This window comes from Macaca nemestrina, chromosome 5 (genome assembly GCF_043159975.1).
Source record: "Macaca nemestrina isolate mMacNem1 chromosome 5, mMacNem.hap1, whole genome shotgun sequence".
Lineage (NCBI taxonomy): Eukaryota > Metazoa > Chordata > Mammalia > Primates > Cercopithecidae > Macaca > Macaca nemestrina.
The window spans coordinates 78,114,083-78,132,804 of NC_092129.1; the positions used below are offsets into that span (position 1 = coordinate 78,114,083).

Sequence of the window (18,722 nt, forward strand, 5' to 3'; positions counted from 1 at the left end):
CAGCTCCCGACCTGTGAGGTGCGCCCCCCGCAAGATGGCGGCGGCCGGGACTCGGGCTCGGAGGCGAATTTGGCGGAAGTACGCGCTACTCCCAGCCCAGATGCAAGTGGGGAGGCTGTTTGTCCCATGGCGGGGAAGTCAGGAAAACGTAAATAAATCTGGAGGGGCGGACGGCCCGGGGGAATTGCTGGGCCGCTTGGGGCTGGGACCGGGGGCCCTTTCCGATACCCCAGCCCTGGGGCGGCTGCACCTGGCCCCAAGTCTCGGTGCACGTGGCCGGCCCCGCCGCTGTCTTCCGAAGCTCTGGTTAAGCGGCACTTTGTGGCCTCTTTTGACGTGACTAGCAAAAAACTCCATGGGATTTCTCTGAAATTCTAGGAATTAAGTTTTTTTGTTTGTTTTTTGCTAATGGTTCTCAACAAATTTTTAAGACACACAAAACACGTGCTTTGGGGGCCGGTAGAATTTGTTGCGGGAGACCTCACTCTACAAAGGGTTCTCAACGTCTGGCTTCCAGACGAGCAGCAACAGCATTCACTGGGAACTTGCAGAAGTGGAAATTAGGTGTTGCTCAGCCTTAGGATTCAGAAACTCTAGGACTGGGCCCAGCGATCAGTGTATTACAAGCCCTTCAGGTGATTGTGATGTTGGCTAAAGGTTGAAACCAGAGAGCTTCTCCAGAATTCATCTCCTGGGTTTACTGCTCCCTTTCTGCTTTTAGTTTTCTCGTCTGTAAAGTGGCATAATTATGGCACCTGTATCAGAGGGTTGTAATGGGGATAATGAGTTAGTACATATAAGATGCCTGGAACAGTACCTGACAGTAAGCACTTAAATCTATCCTGGTAGAGAAACTAGTGACTTTGGGTGAAGTTCCAAACTCTGTATCCCAGTTTGTTGAATGAACATACTAGTAGCCCCTCCTACATACACTTGTAAGGATTAAATGAGATTGTGCATGCAGAGTGCTTAAGTTGTGCTAGCATCATAGTAATTGATGCTTAACCTGCCTTCCTAGTGCCACACTGCTGTTTGGGCAACCCTTGTCAGGGCCTGTAATCTCCCACTTGCAGGTCCAGGGCATTTCAGAGGTCAGAGAGAGGAGGGAGGCCTCTTCTGAGACTTTGACCTCTATTCAGGTAAGTGTATTCCCTCTGAAAGACTGAATTTCTTTCCTTTCCTTTCCTTTTTTTTTTTAGACGGAGTTTCACTCTTGTTGCCCAGGCTGGAGTGCAATGGCGCAATCTCGGCTCACTGCAACCTCTGTCTCCCAGGTTCAAGCAATTCTCCTGCCTCAGCCTCTCCAATAGCTGGGATTACAGACACCAGCCACCACGCCCAGCTAATTTTTTGTATTTTTAGTAGAGATGGAGTTTCACCATGTTGGCCAGGCTGGTTTTGAACTCCTGACTTCAGGTGATCCGCTCACCTCGGCCTCCCAAAGTGCTAGGATTACAGGTGTGAGCCACCGCGCCTGGCCTGAATTTCTTTTTTATTAAAATGAAGATATAGGCCGGGCACAGTGGCTCACGCCTGTAATCCCAGAACTTTGGGAGGCTGAGGCAGGTGGAACACCTGAGGTCGGGAGTTCAAGACCAGCCTAACCAACATGGAGAAATCCCATCTCTACTAAAAATACAGAATTAGCTGGGCTTGGTGGTGCGCACCTGTAGTCCCAGCTACTCGGGAGGCTGAGGCAGGAGAATTGCTTGAACCTGGAAGGTGGAGGTTGCGGTAAGCCGAGATGGTGCTGTTGCACTCCAGCCTGGGCAACAAGAACAAAACTCCGTCTCAAAAATAAATAAATAAATAAAATGAAGATATAATGGTAACTGCAGTAGAAAGGAAACTATGAAAGATATTTAAATTACCTGTACTGATAATGTTTCCAATTGGACATCAGTACCTCCACCGCCTTATCATTGCCTAGAGCCTGGTTAGCCAATTTGGGTTCCTAACTCTGATAATAGAATATGCCTCTAATCTAATTTTTATCTCACTCCATTTGAAGTATACTGTCTTATAAATTGAATATTTGAAATAGCCGTGCCCCAAGACCTTGAAGAGCATTTCTGAACTTTACCCTTTAGGGGAATGCTGAAAAATGAAGTGGCCTGTGGCAGTGTGGTAAAAATGAAATGGCCGGGTGCGATGACTCAAGCCTGTAATCCCAGCACTTTGGGAGGCTGAGGCGAGCGAATCACCTGAGGTCAGGAGTTCGAGACAGCCTGGCCAACGTGGGGAAACCCCATCTCTACTAAAAATACAAAAAGTTAGCTGGGCATGGTAGCACATGCCTGTAACCCTAGCTACTTGGGAGCCTGAGGCAGGAGAATCGCTTGAAACCAACCGGGAGGTGGAGGTTGTGGTGAGCTGAGATCGCACCATTGCACTCCATCCTGGACAACAAGAGCGAAACTCCGTCTCAAAAAATAAATAAAATAAAATAAAAATGAAACGATGGCAGGTTTTTGAGGCAAACAGAACTAAGTCTGAATTCTGCTTCCTGTACTTCCAACATGGTTAGTTTGGGCAAGTCTGTCAACCTGACTCAGCATCCGTCTCTTCATCTGTAAAACGGAAATGATAATATGTATTTCATGGTATTCTTGTGTCACTGAGTCGTATCATATGAGCATTTAACTCACCCAACTTATATGTACAATCAGCCCTCTGTATTTGTGGGTTCTGCATTCATGGAATCAGCCAACGTTGGATGGAAAAGATTTGGAAAAAATAAAAAAAAATTACAATTAAAATACTAATAAAAATCCAATACAGAATATAGTATAACAAGTAGTAACATTATATGACATAGGTAATCTGGAGATGATTTAAGATATGCAGGAGGATTTTGTACATTATATGCAAATACTATACCGTTTTTTGTCAGGAACTTGGTCATTGGAGAATTTTGGCATCCTCAGAGGTCTTGAAACCAATCTGTGGATACAGAGGGATGCTATATAATTTTTCTTAAGTTAAAATAGTATAAAGTCATATTTGTACATGCATTCCTTATCGTTACTGTAAGCATGACACATTGCATTTACATGTTACTATACTGTTCTGCCCACCAAGGAAACACCTACAGTGTATCTTACGGATGTTTTCAGATTTTCTAAGGGTAATTTATTTTCATTAGGGTTTAGAACCTAAACCCCTGCCCCCCAGCACACACAGAAGACTCAACTCCAGCTGTGTTGAAACTTGAATATGCATTAGAATCACTCTTAGTGCCCTTCTCCAGGAATGATGGCTCACTAAGTCTCAGGCAGCTCCTAGGAATCTATATCTTTAACAAGTCCCCATGTTATTTTGATGTACACCATAATTTGAGAACAACTGACTTAGGATGTGGCAGGACCTTGACACATGTTTTGCTTGCCTGTCCTTTCAGCCCTCATTTGTGAAGCTGTTCCCTGTGTTTGAAAGTCATCCTTTTGTTAATATATGATACTCAATGCCTTAGAAGGAAGTGAGGAAACATTGGAGCCAGGACTATGTTGTTAGTCTAGGTATTTACCTTGAATGACCCTTCACTGCCAGGTTTCCATTATTCAGTTTTTCAGCTCGAGAAGGGTAATCATAAGTCTGCCTCTTGAACTTGGTGAAGGGCTGTTGGTAACTTCCTGGGAGTTCTTCAGACAAGGTTAAAGTAAAGTGAGGAAGGACAGCCCTCCTGGAAGCTCGGAACAGTGTCACGGACTGGAACCGTTGTATCCAGAACAGTCACATCCACTGATAGGCGGGCTTTCTATCAAATCACCTTGGAGCCTATCTCCATACTGGTGCCGGGTTAATCTCAACCAGTAACGAAAAAGTGACTAAAGCTCTATCTAGTTCTAGTCACTTCAAAACAACAGTCAGTAGGCAATGGGGAAATATATAAAGAGTACTCTTGGCAAAACAAGGATTGGGGTTATTTTCCACCCTTAATAACCTTGGGGGAAAATGCAAGACAGTAACTAAATCTGGAGGACAGGGTGATGACACAGTGAGAGAAGCATGGAGGTTTTCCACTGCCTTGGTAATACTTGACTAAGGTGCCTGGTAGTCCACGGGTTTGCTTTATAGCCTCCTTGCTACCTCTTTATTGGTCTGAAATTTTTATTTTATTTTTGAGACAGGATCTCGCTCTGTTACCCAGGCTGGAGTGCAGTGGCATGATCTCCGCTCACTGCAACCTCAGGAGATCCCCCCACCTCACCCAAGTAGCTGGGACTATAGGCGACGCCACCACACTGGGCTAGTTTTTGTATTTTTTGTGGGCAGGGGGTTTTACCGTGTTACCCAGACTGGTCTCGAACTCATCAGGTAATCCACCCACCTCAGCCTCCCAAAGTGCTGGAATTTCAGGTGGGAGCCACTGCACCTGGCCTGAAATGTTTATTTAAGAAAAAGAAAAACACAGTAAGCATTTCGCTGGCTGAGATGATAGCCACAGAGAAACATTTCATGGAATCATAAAGTTCTATGAACTTGGCATGCAAATTCCTGATATCATCTAACATTCCTTTTTGACCTTGGGAAGGGTGGCCAGTCCTTTCAGAGTGGGTGAGTGAGTGCAGGAACAACTAAGGACTCAGACAACCTGATAAGTGACCGTTCGGTGGAGTCCAAATGTGTGTTGTGTTCAGAAAGAATGTTTAAGGCCAGGTTCAGTGGCTCACGCCTGTAATCCCAACACTTTGGGAGACCAAGGAGGGTGGATCACCTGAGGTCAGGAGTTCAAGACCAGCCTGGCCAACACAGTGAAACCTACACTGTGTGGTGGCACGTGCCTGTAATCCCAGCTACTTGGGAGACTGAGGCACAAGAATCCCTTGAACCCAGGAGGCGGAGGTTGCAGTGAGCTGAGATGGCACCATTGCACTCCAGTCTGGATGACAGAGCAAGACTGTCTCAAAACAAAAAAAAGAAAAAAGGTTTAAGGATCTTTATTGTATAATAAGCTAGGAAGAGTGTCTTGGTACTGTTTTGATGGTACAATTTATATAATTTGGGTGTGCTAAGAAGAATTCTGGCCACTAACTGTTCTATTTTAATTGTTTCCTTGGCTTATTTAATAATTTGCACAAATATCCTTAATAACTTCTGTGTAAAAGAGAACTAATGGCTGGGCACAGTGGCTTACACCTGTAATTCCAACACTTTGGGATGCCAAGGTGGGAGGATCACTTGAGCCCAGGAGTTTGAGAGCAGCCTGGGCAACAGAAGGAGAGACCCTGTCTCTGCAAAAAAAAAAAAAAATGAGTACTGATGATCACACAACCTGTTTGACTAATAAACTCCCAAGTAGCATAGCTTTCTTTATTATGACTTCTTTTTTTCTTTTTTTAGTAGAGACAGGGTTTCTCCATGTTGGTCAGGCTGGTCTCAAACTCCCGACCTCAGGTGATCCACCCACCTCAGCCTCCCAAAGTGCTGGGATTTCAGGCGTGAGCCATGGCGCCCAGCCTATTATGACTTCTTATCCTTAATCATTGTTTTGTTCCCCCACCCCCACCTGCCCCCTTTTGTTTTTGAGACAAGGTCTGGCTCTGTCACCCAGCCTGGAGTGCAGTGGCACAGTCTGGGCCCACTGCAACTTCAGCCTGCTGGGCTCAAGCCAACCTCCCACCTCAGCCTTTCGAGTAACTAGGACTACAGGCATGCGCCACCACCAGCTGATTTTTGTATTATTTGTAGAGGCAGGGTTTCGCCATGTTGCCCAGGCTGGCCTCGAACTCTTGAGTTCAAGCAATCTGCCCTTGGCCTCCAAAGTGCTGGGAGTAAAGGCATGAGCCACCCAGCCTGGCCTCTTTCCCCATTTTTTGAAAAAAAGTATGTGGCTTAATGAGATAGTAGGAAGCTTAAACCTCCTCTATTCGGATACTCTCATTTGACAGAGGAACCAGGCCCCAAGAGATTAAACTGATTGTCCTCATTCCTGCACTTAAATTTCTCTTGTCAAGATTAACATTACCTCCATCTTGCTGAATCCAGACGCCAAACCTCTTGGCCTCATCTGACCCTTCTCCTAAGCAGCCTCCCACATGTCGAACCATTCCCTGAGCATATTTTGTGCTTAGGATTTCTGTGCTTTCTCTTCTCTTCCCCTCCAGGTCTTTCCCAGCTCTTATCTATGTAGGAATTCTCCTAGGTCCTGTAGTCTGATCCCAAGGCTTCAGTCACGTCCCCAGCCCTGCCTTTTCCCCCAGCAACAAGGGTTCTTGTTTGTTCAAGAGCTTCCTCCTCCCTGGCCTCCCCGTTCTCAGCAAAGAGCTCCACCAAACACCCTGTTGCGTGACCCCAAACCTAGAGGTAACCTTCATTCTCTTTTTGCCTCAACCCCATTTTATCCTCCACCCCTGTGCCTCCAATCCAGCAGACCAAACAGCCATATTTCCAGGCTAGGTTGGATTGTGCATGGCTGGGTTTGGGAATAAAATTCAGACTCTTCCTTGGCCCCGAGTGCATCGGTGTCTCCAGCTGCGTCTTCTTTCCCTCACTCTCACTCACCCTGAGCTTGAGCTCAGCTGGCTCTGCTCCCGCTGCTGATTTTTTGATCTGTGATCACTCAGCCCCGTCGCTGCCTTAGACGTCTTGTGCTTCATGTTCCCATGGCCTGGAAGGCATGTCCCCAATGTGTGCCAGGCCGGCCTTTTCTCATCCTCCAGGTCTTTGCAGCAGTGCCTCCTCCTCCAAGAGCACTTACCAGCCACTGTCCCCTGCCGCCCCCTACCATCCGAAGAGCCACCCTCTGGTGCCCTGCCACTTCACCCGATTCACTGCCTTCAGAGCACTTGACTCAGCAATTCTCTTCCTTGGTTGTTTTTTGTTTTTTTTTCTGTTTTGAGACAGGGTCTCACTCCATTGTGCAGGTTGGAGTTCAGTGGTGAGATCATGAAGATCATGGCTCACTGCAACCTCAACCTCCCAGACTCAAGCGATCCTCCTGCACTGGCCTTTTGAGTAGCTAGGACCAGAGGTGCGTGCCATCACGCCCAGCTAATTTATTTATTTATTTTTAGAGACAGGGGTCTCTCGATGTTGTTCAGGCTGGTCTTGAACTCCTGGCCTCAAGCAGTCCTCCTGCCTCAGCTTCCCCATTGTGTTTTGTTTTTGTTTTTGTTTGAGACAGGGCCTCACTTTCATTGTTGCCCAGGCTGGAGTGTAGTGGTGGTGGTATGAACACGGTTTCCTGCAGTCTCGACATCCTGGGCTCAAGTGATCCTTCCACCTCAGCCCCTCAAGTAGCTGGGACTACAGGTACATGCCACCATATCTGGCTAATTTTTGTATTTTTGGTCGAGATGGGATTTTACCATGTGGCCCAAGCTGGTTTTGAACTCCTGAGCTCAAGGGATCCACCCGCCTTGGGCTCCCCACAAGAGTTGAAGCCCCTCTCCGTCTTGTTTGTTTGTCAGTGGACCCTCAGCAACTGAAACAGTGTCTGGTGTGCGGTAGCTGTTCAATAAATATCTGTTGAACAAATGAATGGACAAATCCTGCTAGTTAGTCCCAGAACTGGGGTACTCAGGTAAGTTTTCCTTCCTAATCCATACTTCTGTCCACTGGTTTGCTAACCATGGGGAACACTTTACTCAAAGTCTTATGTAGCAGCCCAGCTGTGCAAAACACCATTGAAAACCAGATGTTAAAAAAAAAAACAAAACATAATTCATGTATTTAGAATTTCTCTGGGTTTCCCCTAAAGTGTATTAATTCCTGTTTTCATTGTGAGTCTAAGTTTTCTTAGTTCCTTTCCCAGGCTGTGGCAGATTAGCAGAGAGGGTGCAGGGTGCAGACAGACACACTGACAACAGTAAGAAGCAATGCTTGACGGTGAAGAGGCAGGAATTGTACAGAGCAGGCAACTCAGAAGGGCAGCGGCAGGGTGGACTGTCCAGGACTGCCGGGAAGCCTGAGGGCATTAATTGGTGTTCCTGGTGATTGTTTTCTCAGGAAAGGGAGCTATGTCTGCTCTCTACTATCATAAAACATGTTATTTTGTAATGTTTAAAAATGGTGAAATGGGCCGGGCGCGGTGGCTCAAGCCTGTAATCCCAGCACTTTGGGAGGCCGAGACAGGTGGACCACGAGGTCAGGAGATCGAGACCATCCTGGCTAACACGGTGAAACCCTGTCTCTACTAAAAAAATACAAAAACCTAGCCAGGCGATGTGGCAGGCGCCTGTAGTCCCAGCTACTCGGGAGGCTGAGGAAGGAGAATGGCGTGAACCCGGGGAGGCGGAGCTTGCAGTGAGCTGAGATTCGGCCACTATACTCCAGCCTGGGCGACAGAGCGAGACTCCGTCTCAAAAAAAAAAAAAAAAAAAAAAAAGGTGAAAGGTGAAATGTTTTAAATCTTCAGGAGTTAATTCAATAGACAACTATCTAGATTTAACAAATGATATTATTTTATCCCATTAGTTTCAGGGTTTTTTTAAAAAAAGAAATAATGGCCAGGCATAGTGGCTCACGCCTGTAATCCCAGCACTTTGGAAGGCAGAGGCAGGTGGATCACCTGAGGTCAGGAGTTCGAGACCAGCCTGACCAACATGGAGAAACCCCGTCTCTACAGAAAAAAAATTACTAAATTAGCTGGGCATGGTGGTACGTGCCTGTAATCCCAGCTACTCGGGAGGCTGAGGCAGGAGCATCGCTTGAACCTGGGAGGTGGAGGTTGCATTGAGCCGAGATCACGCCATTGCACGCCAGTCTGGGCAACAAGAGCAAAACTCGGTCTTAAAAAAATTAGAAAAAAAAGAAAAAGAGATAAAATACGATAGATACATTAAAGCCTCTCTAGCTCTCCCCAGGAACAATCAATGTTCTAAAGTTGCTGGGTTTCCTCTATGCAAGGGTTAATGTTTTATATGAAAAAAAAAAATCTGACTTGGTGTGGTGGCTCACTCCTGTAATCCCAGCACTGTGGAAGGCTGAGGCAAGAGGAGGATTGCTTGAGGCCAGGAGTTTGAGACCAGCCTGGGCAACACAGTGAAACCTCATCTCTACTAAAAATATAAAATTACCTAGGCATGGTGGGGCGCCCCTGTGGTCCCAGCTACTCAGAAGGTTGAGGCAGGAGGATCACTTGAGCCTGGGAGGTAAAGGCTGCCGTGGGCTGAGGTCATGCCACTGCACTCCAGCCTGGGTAACTGAGTGAGACCTGTCTCAAAAAAAGAAAAAAACCAAAAACGTGAAACAATTTCCTAAATAAATTAGATGTTATTAATTAGGTTTTTAATTGAAGAATATAAACAATTATTTTTAAATCATCCTGATTTTTTTTTCTTTTCCACTTTCTTCCTTCTTTTTTTTCTTACGAAAGGCTACCTTAATAAAGCAGTATGTGCTGAAATGCCCAGCACAGCACGGATGGTTTTCACATTCATTTGGATTGCCCTCTGCTCAAACGGTGAGCTCCTCAAAGGTAAAACCAGTGACCACTGGTCTTGGTATCTCAAGTACCTAGAATAGAGTCTTGCATGTCATAGGGGCCCAGTAAATACTTATCAAACTGAATTGAAAACTGAGCCCCGTGTGTTTTTTGTAGTAAAGACAATGTCTCACTAAGCATTTAGCTGTCCAGATCCCAGAGATTTGACATGTAAACTGGATAATTGGCACTTGAAATATTTTCTTTAATTAAAAAAAAATTTAGCCCAGGCGCAGTGGCTCACGCCAGTAATCCTAGCACTTTGGGAGGCCGAGGCAGGCAGATCACGAGATCAGGAGTTCAAGACCAACCTGGCCAACATTGTGAAACCCTGTCTCTACTAAAAATACAAAAATTAGCCAGGTGTGGTGGCACGTGCCTATAATCCCAGCTACTCGGGAGGCTGAGGCAGGATCATCGCTTGAACCCAGAAGGTGGAGGTTGCAGTGAACAGAGATAGAGCCACTGCACTCCAGCCTGGGCGACAGGGCAAGACTCTGCCTCAAAAAAAAAAAAAAAAAATTAAACCTTCTGATAACCAGGGCAAACAAATTTCTGTAGCAGGTGATGAATGTTACCTGACCCTGTGGAATCTCACTGAATATCAAAAGGACTTGTTCCAGAAGGAAGTCATCTTGTAATGTCCTGTGCAGTGCTTCACCCTAGGCTGAAGCATGGGCCATATACTTCATTCACCAATCAGTGAGCTGTAAGTGAGAGCAAGACAGATGAATCTTGAAGTTTACGCTTAATTAAAACTTGGCCTTTGGCTGTTTGGGTTTTCCTAGACTTCCCATGAATTTCTGTGAAATCAGCATTGTCACTTTGTCAATCTGCCATTCCCAGCCACCTACTCAGACTGGGTCCTCAGGTGACCCTGAGAATGTGACTGGGGAATACAGAGACTGGGAGGTGGAGTCCAAGGGCAACTGACTGTAAGGTCTGGGTCTGGTCCTAATTCTGCCATTGTTGGCACAGCGGCTGTCCGAGGGGCATGCTAGCTGGGAGGTAGGCTGGCCAGCTTTCAGCTTCTGTGCATGGCTGTTGCTATGCCAGGACATGAGCCCTGTCCTGCTACCTGTCTCGTTTTTAAGAAAACCCTGAAATCCTGATTTTTGTGTGACATTTCCCATTTCTTTTTTCTCTTTGAGATAGTGTCTCACTCTGTTACCCAGGCTGGAGTGCAGTGGTGCATTCTTGGCTCACTGCAGCCTTGAACTCCCAAGCTCAAGTGATCCTCCCACCTGAACCTCCTAAGTAGCTGGAACGAGAGGTGTATGCCACCATGCCCAGCTAATTTTTCAATTTTTTTGTAGAGATGAGGCCTCACTATATTGCCCAAGTTAGTCTTGAACTCCTGAACTCAAGCAATCCTCCTGCCTTGGCCTCCAAAGTGCTGGAATTACAGTCATGAGCCACCACTGTGCCCAGCTCCCAGTTCTTAAATATTGGCAAATGAGTTATCGTTTTTTTCCCCAAGATCCTCTGTAAGCCAGATGAAACGTGTGCGTGCCAGATGTGTGTACACCCCCACCTTCTGCTCTGCAGACCCACTTAGTGTCTGTCCTATACGTGGGTTCAACCAGGTAACTTATTTTTGTGAGACAGAGTCTCACTCTGTCACCCAGGCTGGAGTGTGGTGGTGTGGTCTCAGCTCACTGCAACCTCCGCCTCTTGGGTTCAAGCGATTCTCCTGTCTCAGCCTCCCCAGTAGCTGGGACTACAGGTGTGTGCCACCACGCCCAGCTAATATTTGTATTTTTAGTAGAAATGGGGTTTCACCATGTTGCCCAGGCTGGTGTCCTGACCTCAGGTGATCCACCCGCCTTGGCCTCCCAAAGTGCTGGACTACAGGCATGAGCCACAGCGCCCGGCCTCAACCAGGCAACTTCTGATGCCCCCCTAGGCTCCAAAACACTGTCACTGTGGGCATGCTTGACTTTCCCTGGTGACAGTGCTGGCAGGGACTGCCCTCCCTGAGTCTAGGCGTGGTAGAAGACACACAGACCCGTCCACGCAGCCTCATTCTGTGCACACACAAGGCAGCTCTCATGGTTGCATTTTCAGTTTGGGGAATTGTCCTGTTGGTAACTGTAGGCCTTAGACTTAAGGGACATTCGAGGAGGGAGTGTCACCCCTTTCGTTGTGGACACAACACCCTAAATGGCTGGCCTCAGCTTTTCCTCCCTGGCAGGCCCCATCTGTGCTGACCGCCCTGATGGGGTTCTGAGCTGTGAACCCCTGTTCTGAGCCCCTCACTCTGCCAATGAGAAAGCGTGGCTTCCAGGTTTCTGCACGCTTCCTTACCAGCAGGGCTGTGTTTTGCTTCTAGACTGGCAGCGTTCCACAACCCTCTCACTGGTGAGCACCTCTGACAGCTCCACATCCAATCTGCCCCATTGTTGTGGCTGTGAGAGCTGTTCAGGGTCAGTGGAATGACCAATGCAGCAGATGGGCATTGGGCATACGGTTCCTGTGCTTCCACGCAGCTTACTTCCAAAGGCATGGCCATTTCACAACACGCTTCTCCTCCTGGATCTACCTGCAGCAAAGCTGGGACGATAGGCATGGATTTCCTAAGACTTGCTTTCATTTCGAAATTGTTTTTAAGATAGAAAAAGGAAAAGCAGCTCCCCACAATGGAAAAGCTACTTTGTGTCTCATCTCCGAGTGGAGCTGACCTGCATAGTCATCCCCTGGTTCCTAGGTGGGGCAGGTGCTAACTGGCGGGTGGGCAGGGATGACGCCCATAGGAATGTTGACAAACTGGGTTTTGTGAATCTCCCGAAGCTCAGAACTCTGATGGCATCGATTCTTGGTGGCTCTTCCTCCCTTCTCTTCCCTTTATCCCAAGGCCTGGCCATCGGATCCTAGAACTTGCAACTGAGAAGGGGGAGACTGGGCTTCCATGTGGAGGACACACAATTTCCTTGTGTGTCTGAGAGGGTGACTATCGGGCCTCTCCCAGAGCCTCAGAGGAAAAGGACTCACTTGTCTGTGGGTGAATTTGAAAGGAGAAGCTGGGCATACAGAGCCCAGTCCTTTGGCTCACTCTTCCTCTTGGGAGCTGACCGCCCACACACTGCTCTATCTCTTCTAGCCATGCATGTTATGGGGCCTGGTCCCCTGTGGGTGGCCCATGGTGGCCTAGAGCTGCCTCTGCCAGGGGGCACATTCGTCTAATTCCGTCATGCGGTTTTAGGCAGTCCGCTTGCCTGTAGATCGAGGCCATGTCCTCTAACGGTGGCTTTATCGGCAATAAAACTTGCAGGTTTCATCTCCCTTGTCTCATTTCCTGGGCCCTTCACACTGCAACCAGTGCCTCTGCTGGCTCCCAGGCTGCTCCGCTGGAGCTGAAAAGAATGAATACCCATCTTCAGCAACTGTATCTTTCCCCCTCTTAACTTACGCTCGGGAATCAAGCTTCCCCTAAATAATGAATTGGACTTCATTCTCTAACCGTACCGGCTCTCAAAACATTGGAAGCCAGATTTACTGGGTCCAAATGTTTATGTTTATAGTTAGTTACAGTAAAGAGACTTTGTCATTAGTAAAAGTGTTTTAATTTAAGGCAGGAAGTTGGTTATGGCTCCTTGAAGACATCTGCCTACATTGCCTGGTTTCTATCCCTGTATCTGACACCCAGAGAGCTTAATAAACATTTCTATTCCATCAATGTGGTTGATTGAATGAGCCAGGACTTTTTCCTTTATAACTCTCCAAAGCAATGAGCTCTCAGCAAAACAGGACCAACCAAGACTCAACCGAATGTTTATCCCCGGAGACTTATGATACAGATCCTACCTATTCAAACTGAATCCAGCTCTTTATGTCTTAATTACTTCTTGTTATTCTCATTTTCTTTTCCCCATCATCCTAATGTGTTTAACATGTCTGTTTATGTGTATTTTCTGTAAAGTGTGTATTGTTTAACATACACATGCTTTCAATTTATTTATTTATTTTGAGATGGAGTCTCACTGTGTCGTCCAGGCTGGAGTGCAGTGGCGTGATCTCCGCTCACTGCAACCTCCACCTCTCAGGTTCAAGCCGTTCTCCTGCCTCAGCCTCCCGAGTAGCTGGGACTACAGGCACATGCCACCATGCCCAGCTAATTTTTGTACTTTTAGTTGAGATGGGGTTTCGCTATGTTGGCCAGGCTGGTCTCAAACTCCTGACCTCGTAATCTGCCTGCCTTGGCCTCCCTACATGCTGGGATTATAGGTGTGAGCCACCATGCCCAGCCTCATGCTTTCAGTTTGTATACATGATATGAGGTCATGTGTCTGCTTCTGAGTCTTCCTTTCTCTGCTCAGCACTGGTTTATCCACCCACGTTGCTGCAGGTTCATAACATCCATTGCCTAATCTTTCATGGGTCTGTCTACTTCATTGCACCTGTCCTCCCGCTCAGGTTGGACATTCAGGTTACCTCCCACTTCCCCCACCACAAATGCCAAGATCACCTGCCCACATGTTTCTCTGGACTTGAGAATTTCATTGGGACATAGAACCATAAGTGGAATTGTTGAGTCATGGGAAGGTAGCCGTATAACTTATCTTCCAAACAAGGACAACTTAGAATGAAAGGGGACAGTATTCATAGTCACGTGAGGGCAAGAGACATAAACCCAGACTGTCCCAGGTTAAAAGCTATGAGGACATGGAAATTGGTGAAGGAGTAGCAGACTGCCCTCCAGCGTGGCTCCTGTGCCCACCCTCCCCCAGCAGGGCAAGGCCCCCCACGTCTCCACCACCCATCACACTTCACGTTATCCACCATTCCCATTTTGTACCATGATGATAACTACAAAATAGCTTTATTGTTTTAATCTGCATTCCTCTAGTTACTAACATGCTTGAGCATTTCTACCATGTTTGTTGGATTTCCTTATTTGAAAATGATTCAGTTCTTCTGCCTATTTTTCTGTTGGGATTTTCTCACTGATTTGCAAGAGTTTCATATGTTTTCTAGCTATTAATCCCCTGTCAGTTTGAAACATTCCAAGTATCCTCTCTATCCACTGTATTTTGTCCATGATGTTGTTTGTAATCAAATTCATCTGGTTTATTTTATTTTATTTTTTTATTTTATTTTATTTTTTTTTTTTGAGACAGAGTCTTGCTCTGTCTGGGGCCGAAGCTGGAGTGCAGTAGCATGATCTCAGCTCACTGCAACCTCCCCCTCCTCAGTTCAAGCAATTCTCCTTCCTCAGCCTCCCTAGTAGCTGGGATTATAGGTGACTGCCAACACGCCTAGCTAATTTTAGTATTTTAGTAGAGACGGGGTTTCACCATGTTGGTCAGGCTGGTCTGAAACTCCTGACTTCAAGCAATCTGCTTCGGCCTCCCAAAGTGCTGAGATTATAGGCGTGAGCCACTGCGCCCAGCCTAATGTCTTTCTTTTTTTTATTCTTTTCTTTTTTTTTTTTTTTTTTTTTTTTTTTTTTTTGAGACGGAGTCTCGCTCTGTCGCCCAGGCTGGAGTGCAGTGGCCGGATCTCAGCTCACTGCAAGCTCCGCCTCCCGGGTTCACGCCATTCTCCTGCCTCAGCCTCCCGAGTAGCTGGGACTACAGGCGCCCGCCACCTCGCCCGGCTAGTTTTTTGTATTTTTTAGTAGAGACGGGGTTTCACCATGTTAGCCAGGATAGTCTCGATCTCCTGACCTCGTGATCCGCCCGTCTCGGCCTCCCAAAGTGCTGGGATTACAGGCTTGAGCCACCGCGCCCGGCCTTTTTTATTCTTTTCTTTTTTTTTTTTTTTGAGATGGAGTCTTGCTCTGTCATCTAGGCTAGAGAGCAGGGGGCTCGATCTCAACTCACTGCAACCTCTGCCTCCCGGGTTCAACCAGTTCTCCTGCCTATCCTCCCGAGTAGCTGGGACTACAGGTGCGTGCCACCACGCCCGGGTAATTTTTTTGTAGTTTTAGTACAGATGGGGTTTCACCATGTTAGCCAGGATGGTCTCGATCTCCTGACCTCATGATCCGCTCGCCTCGGCCTCCCAAAGTGCTAGGATTACAGGAGTGAGCCACTGCGCCAGGTCTCAGCTTTGTGGGTTTTTTTAGGCTGGAGTGCAACGATATGATCTTGGCCCCCTGCAACGATTTTCCTGCCTCAGCCGCCCGAGTAGCTGGGATTACAGGCATGCGCCACCATGCCTGGCTAATTTTTGTATTTTTAGTAGAGATGGGGGTTTCTACATGTTGGTCAGGCTGGTCTCGAACTCCTGACCTCAGGTGATCTCCGCCTGCCTCGGCCTCCCAAAGTCCTGGGATTACAGGCGTGAGCCACCGGGCCTGGCCAGCTTTGTGTTTTTAACATTCATTTTTAGAAGTATTTTCTCTCCCCGCTTTTCAGAAAGATATTCTCCTTCATTTTCCTCTCTTAACATTTTAGTTTACCATCCACATTTGGGACTTTCTCTGGAAACAGAGTCCACCTTTCTGTGCAGTTAAAATTTATTTTTCTCCATACAGATAGCCAGTTTTCCCAGCTGCTTTTACTTCATGATCCACTCCTTCATTTTTTTTTTATTTATTTATTTTGAGACAGAGTCTTGCTGTGTCGCCCAGGCTGAAGTGCGATGGCGCAATCTCGGCTCACTGCAACTCCACCTCCCAGGTTCAAGCGATTCTCCTGCCTCAACCTCCTGAGTAGCTGGGATTATAGGTGTGCACCACCACACTCAGCTAATTTTTGTGTTTTTAGTAGAGACAGGGTCTCACCATGTTGGCCAGGCTCCCGGCCTCAAATGATCCTCCCACCTCAGCCTCCCAAAGTGCTGGGATTACAAGCATGAGCCACCACCACCAGCCATGATCCATCCTTTTCCCATTGATTTGTGATGTCACCTTTATGGTGTATTATGTTCCCGTGTGTCCCTGGGTCTCTCTGCCGGTTCTCTGTTCTGTTCCATTGGTCTGTGCATTCTTGCATCTGTGTCTTTGCAGCAGTAGATACTAACCTCTGATGGGGCACATTTTCTCCTCATTGTTCCTCTTTTTCCACCATGGATCTTCCTGAGATTCCACTGTAAGCAATTGAATCTCATGAAGATGCCTGCAGGAGCCGTTCCACTAAATATTTCACCTTAACTTTTGTCTCTTCGTATGATGCTTATTGTTTGATTGTTAAATGTGAAGCATTCTTTATTTCATTTATTTTTTTGAGATGGAGTCTCACTTTGTTGCCCAGGCTGGAGTGCAGTGGCATGATTTCCACTCACTGCAACCTCCGCTTCCCAGGTTTAAGTGATTCTCCTGCCTCAGCCATTCTGAGTAGCTGAGATTACAGGTGTACGTCACCACACACAGCTAATTTTTGTATTTTTTAAAAATAGAGATGGGGTTTCACCGTGTTGGTCAGGCTGGTCTGGAACTCCCGACCTCAAGTGATCTACCCACCTCAGCCTCCCAAAGTGCTGGGATTACAGGCGTGAGCCGCCACGCCCAGCTAGCATTCTTTAAAAGTAAGTTTTTGTTATATAATTCAGACTGATGTTTCATTTCTACTGAGTTATAATTATCATGATCGTTTTGGCCTGGTGCAGTGGCTCACGCCTGTAATCTCAGCACTTTGGGAGCCTGAGGCAGGAGGATCGCCTGAGCCCGGGAGTTCGAGGCCAGCCTGGGCAACATGGTGGGACCCGTCATCTCTATTTTTAAACTTATTGTGATTATTTAAAACATAAATCTCAGCCGGGTGCACTGGCTCACGCCTGTCATCCCAGCACTCTGGGAGGCCGAGGCGGGTGGATCACGAGGTCAGGAGATCGAGACCATCCTGGCTAACACAGTGAAACCCCGTCTCTACTTAAAATACAAAAAATTATTCGGGTGCGGTGGTGGGCACCTGTAGTCCCAGCTACTCAGGAGGCTGAGGCAGGAGAATGGCGTGAACCTGGGAGGTGGAGCTTGCAGTGAGCTGAGATCGCGCCCCTGCACTCCAGCCTGGGCGACAGAGCGAGACTCCATCTCAATCAATCAATCAATCAATCAATCTGTGGAAAAGTGAATGCTCTGTCATCTGGGAAGGACTCATTTGTTGCTCAAGGAGCTAGGCACACAGTCAGGACCATGGCCTGGCTTGCCTGTCGTGTGAGTAACCGGGCAGCATGGCCTTGCCATCTGCACACCCCCAGCCACTCAGGGAGTTGTACAAGAATCCTTGTTTCCATTCCAAAGCTTCTGCCAGGTGGGACCCATGGTCATTTCACCCCTGAAGGCTCTCAAGTACCTGCTTGGCGTTCACTGGTTCCTAATTTCTGCATTGTTCTCAGCTTCTTTCCTCTCTCTCCCACCACATCCTCTGTTCTAATCCCTGACAGTTCCACTTTTATATCCATTTCCTCCTTCCCAGCCTCCAGAGCCCTCTCCCCCCGTAGCTAGAGCCAACTCAGTCCACCTGAACCCTCTGCTAGCCCCAAGGGCCGATCTGGACCCAACAGCCTTGGGCTGCAGCACTGGACACGTGTCAGGGTGGCCCGACTTTGGCTTTGTGCGACTTCTTGTTCTCAGCTTGCTCCCTGGATCTGGTCAGAAATGTAACTAGTCTGTTTTCCCAGCCATGCATTATTTATTCTTACTAATTAAGCACACTGGATGGTCCTGATTATTGGAGCTTTGTTCTCTCCCTCACCTGGGTGCTTGCCAGGTACCTTCTTTCCGCAGATGCCCAGACCCTTGAGAACTTGGGTGGCGTTTGCTCTTCTGATTCCTTCTCCAAGGAATTAGAATCGAGGATGTGGGGGTCCTACCACCTATTGACCAACCTCCTGGATGCAGATCACCACAAACCGTAAAAATCACCTGTTCCATATTTACTGGCTCAGGTTGCTCTGAGAGGTGGATACTAATATCTCCTCCCCATGAAGGAGGAAGCAGGGGCTCAGAAGTTAAGTGGCCTACCCAAGGTGTGTGGCCAGAGGCGGCGGAGCCAGGGCTGCCCCTAGACAGCTGACTGGCAAAGCCCTCACTGCTCTCCTGCATCACAGAGCCTCACCTCCCAGGCCCCACTCCACCTTGTCCTGCTGCTGGCTGGGTGTGAAATGAGATAAGGCTATATTGAGAAGCTCAGTTCCTCCGCCCTGGACAATTACAACAATCTTCACGTTTGCCCCTTTATCCATTCATTCGACCAACGGATCGTCATTAAGCACATCATTTGTGCCAGGCAACGCTTCCACATGGCTTATTTTTTAGTTCAGCATTGACTGAGAAATGAGAGCTGTGGTTTGGATTACAGCACGCTCCTGCTCCCAAACGTTCAGCGACGTAGCTCAGGACAGGGCCGGC

General features: G+C 47.5%; 2 long non-coding RNA genes across 2 annotated transcripts; one reads left to right on the forward strand and one right to left on the reverse strand.

Annotated features, from left to right (window-relative positions):
- The first annotated feature begins 22 nt into the window (after positions 1-22).
- Positions 23-3,552, forward strand: LOC139363340 (uncharacterized). Its single transcript, XR_011623488.1, has 3 exons — positions 23-78; positions 1,074-1,139; positions 2,091-3,552. It is a non-coding gene; the product is annotated as an uncharacterized lncRNA (long non-coding RNA).
- Positions 2,622-3,646, reverse strand: LOC105478750 (uncharacterized). Its single transcript, XR_985423.2, has 3 exons — positions 3,527-3,646; positions 2,881-2,943; positions 2,622-2,688 (listed from the first exon to the last, which is right to left on the reverse strand). It is a non-coding gene; the product is annotated as an uncharacterized lncRNA (long non-coding RNA).
- Between the last annotated feature and the right edge of the window lie 15,076 nt (positions 3,647-18,722).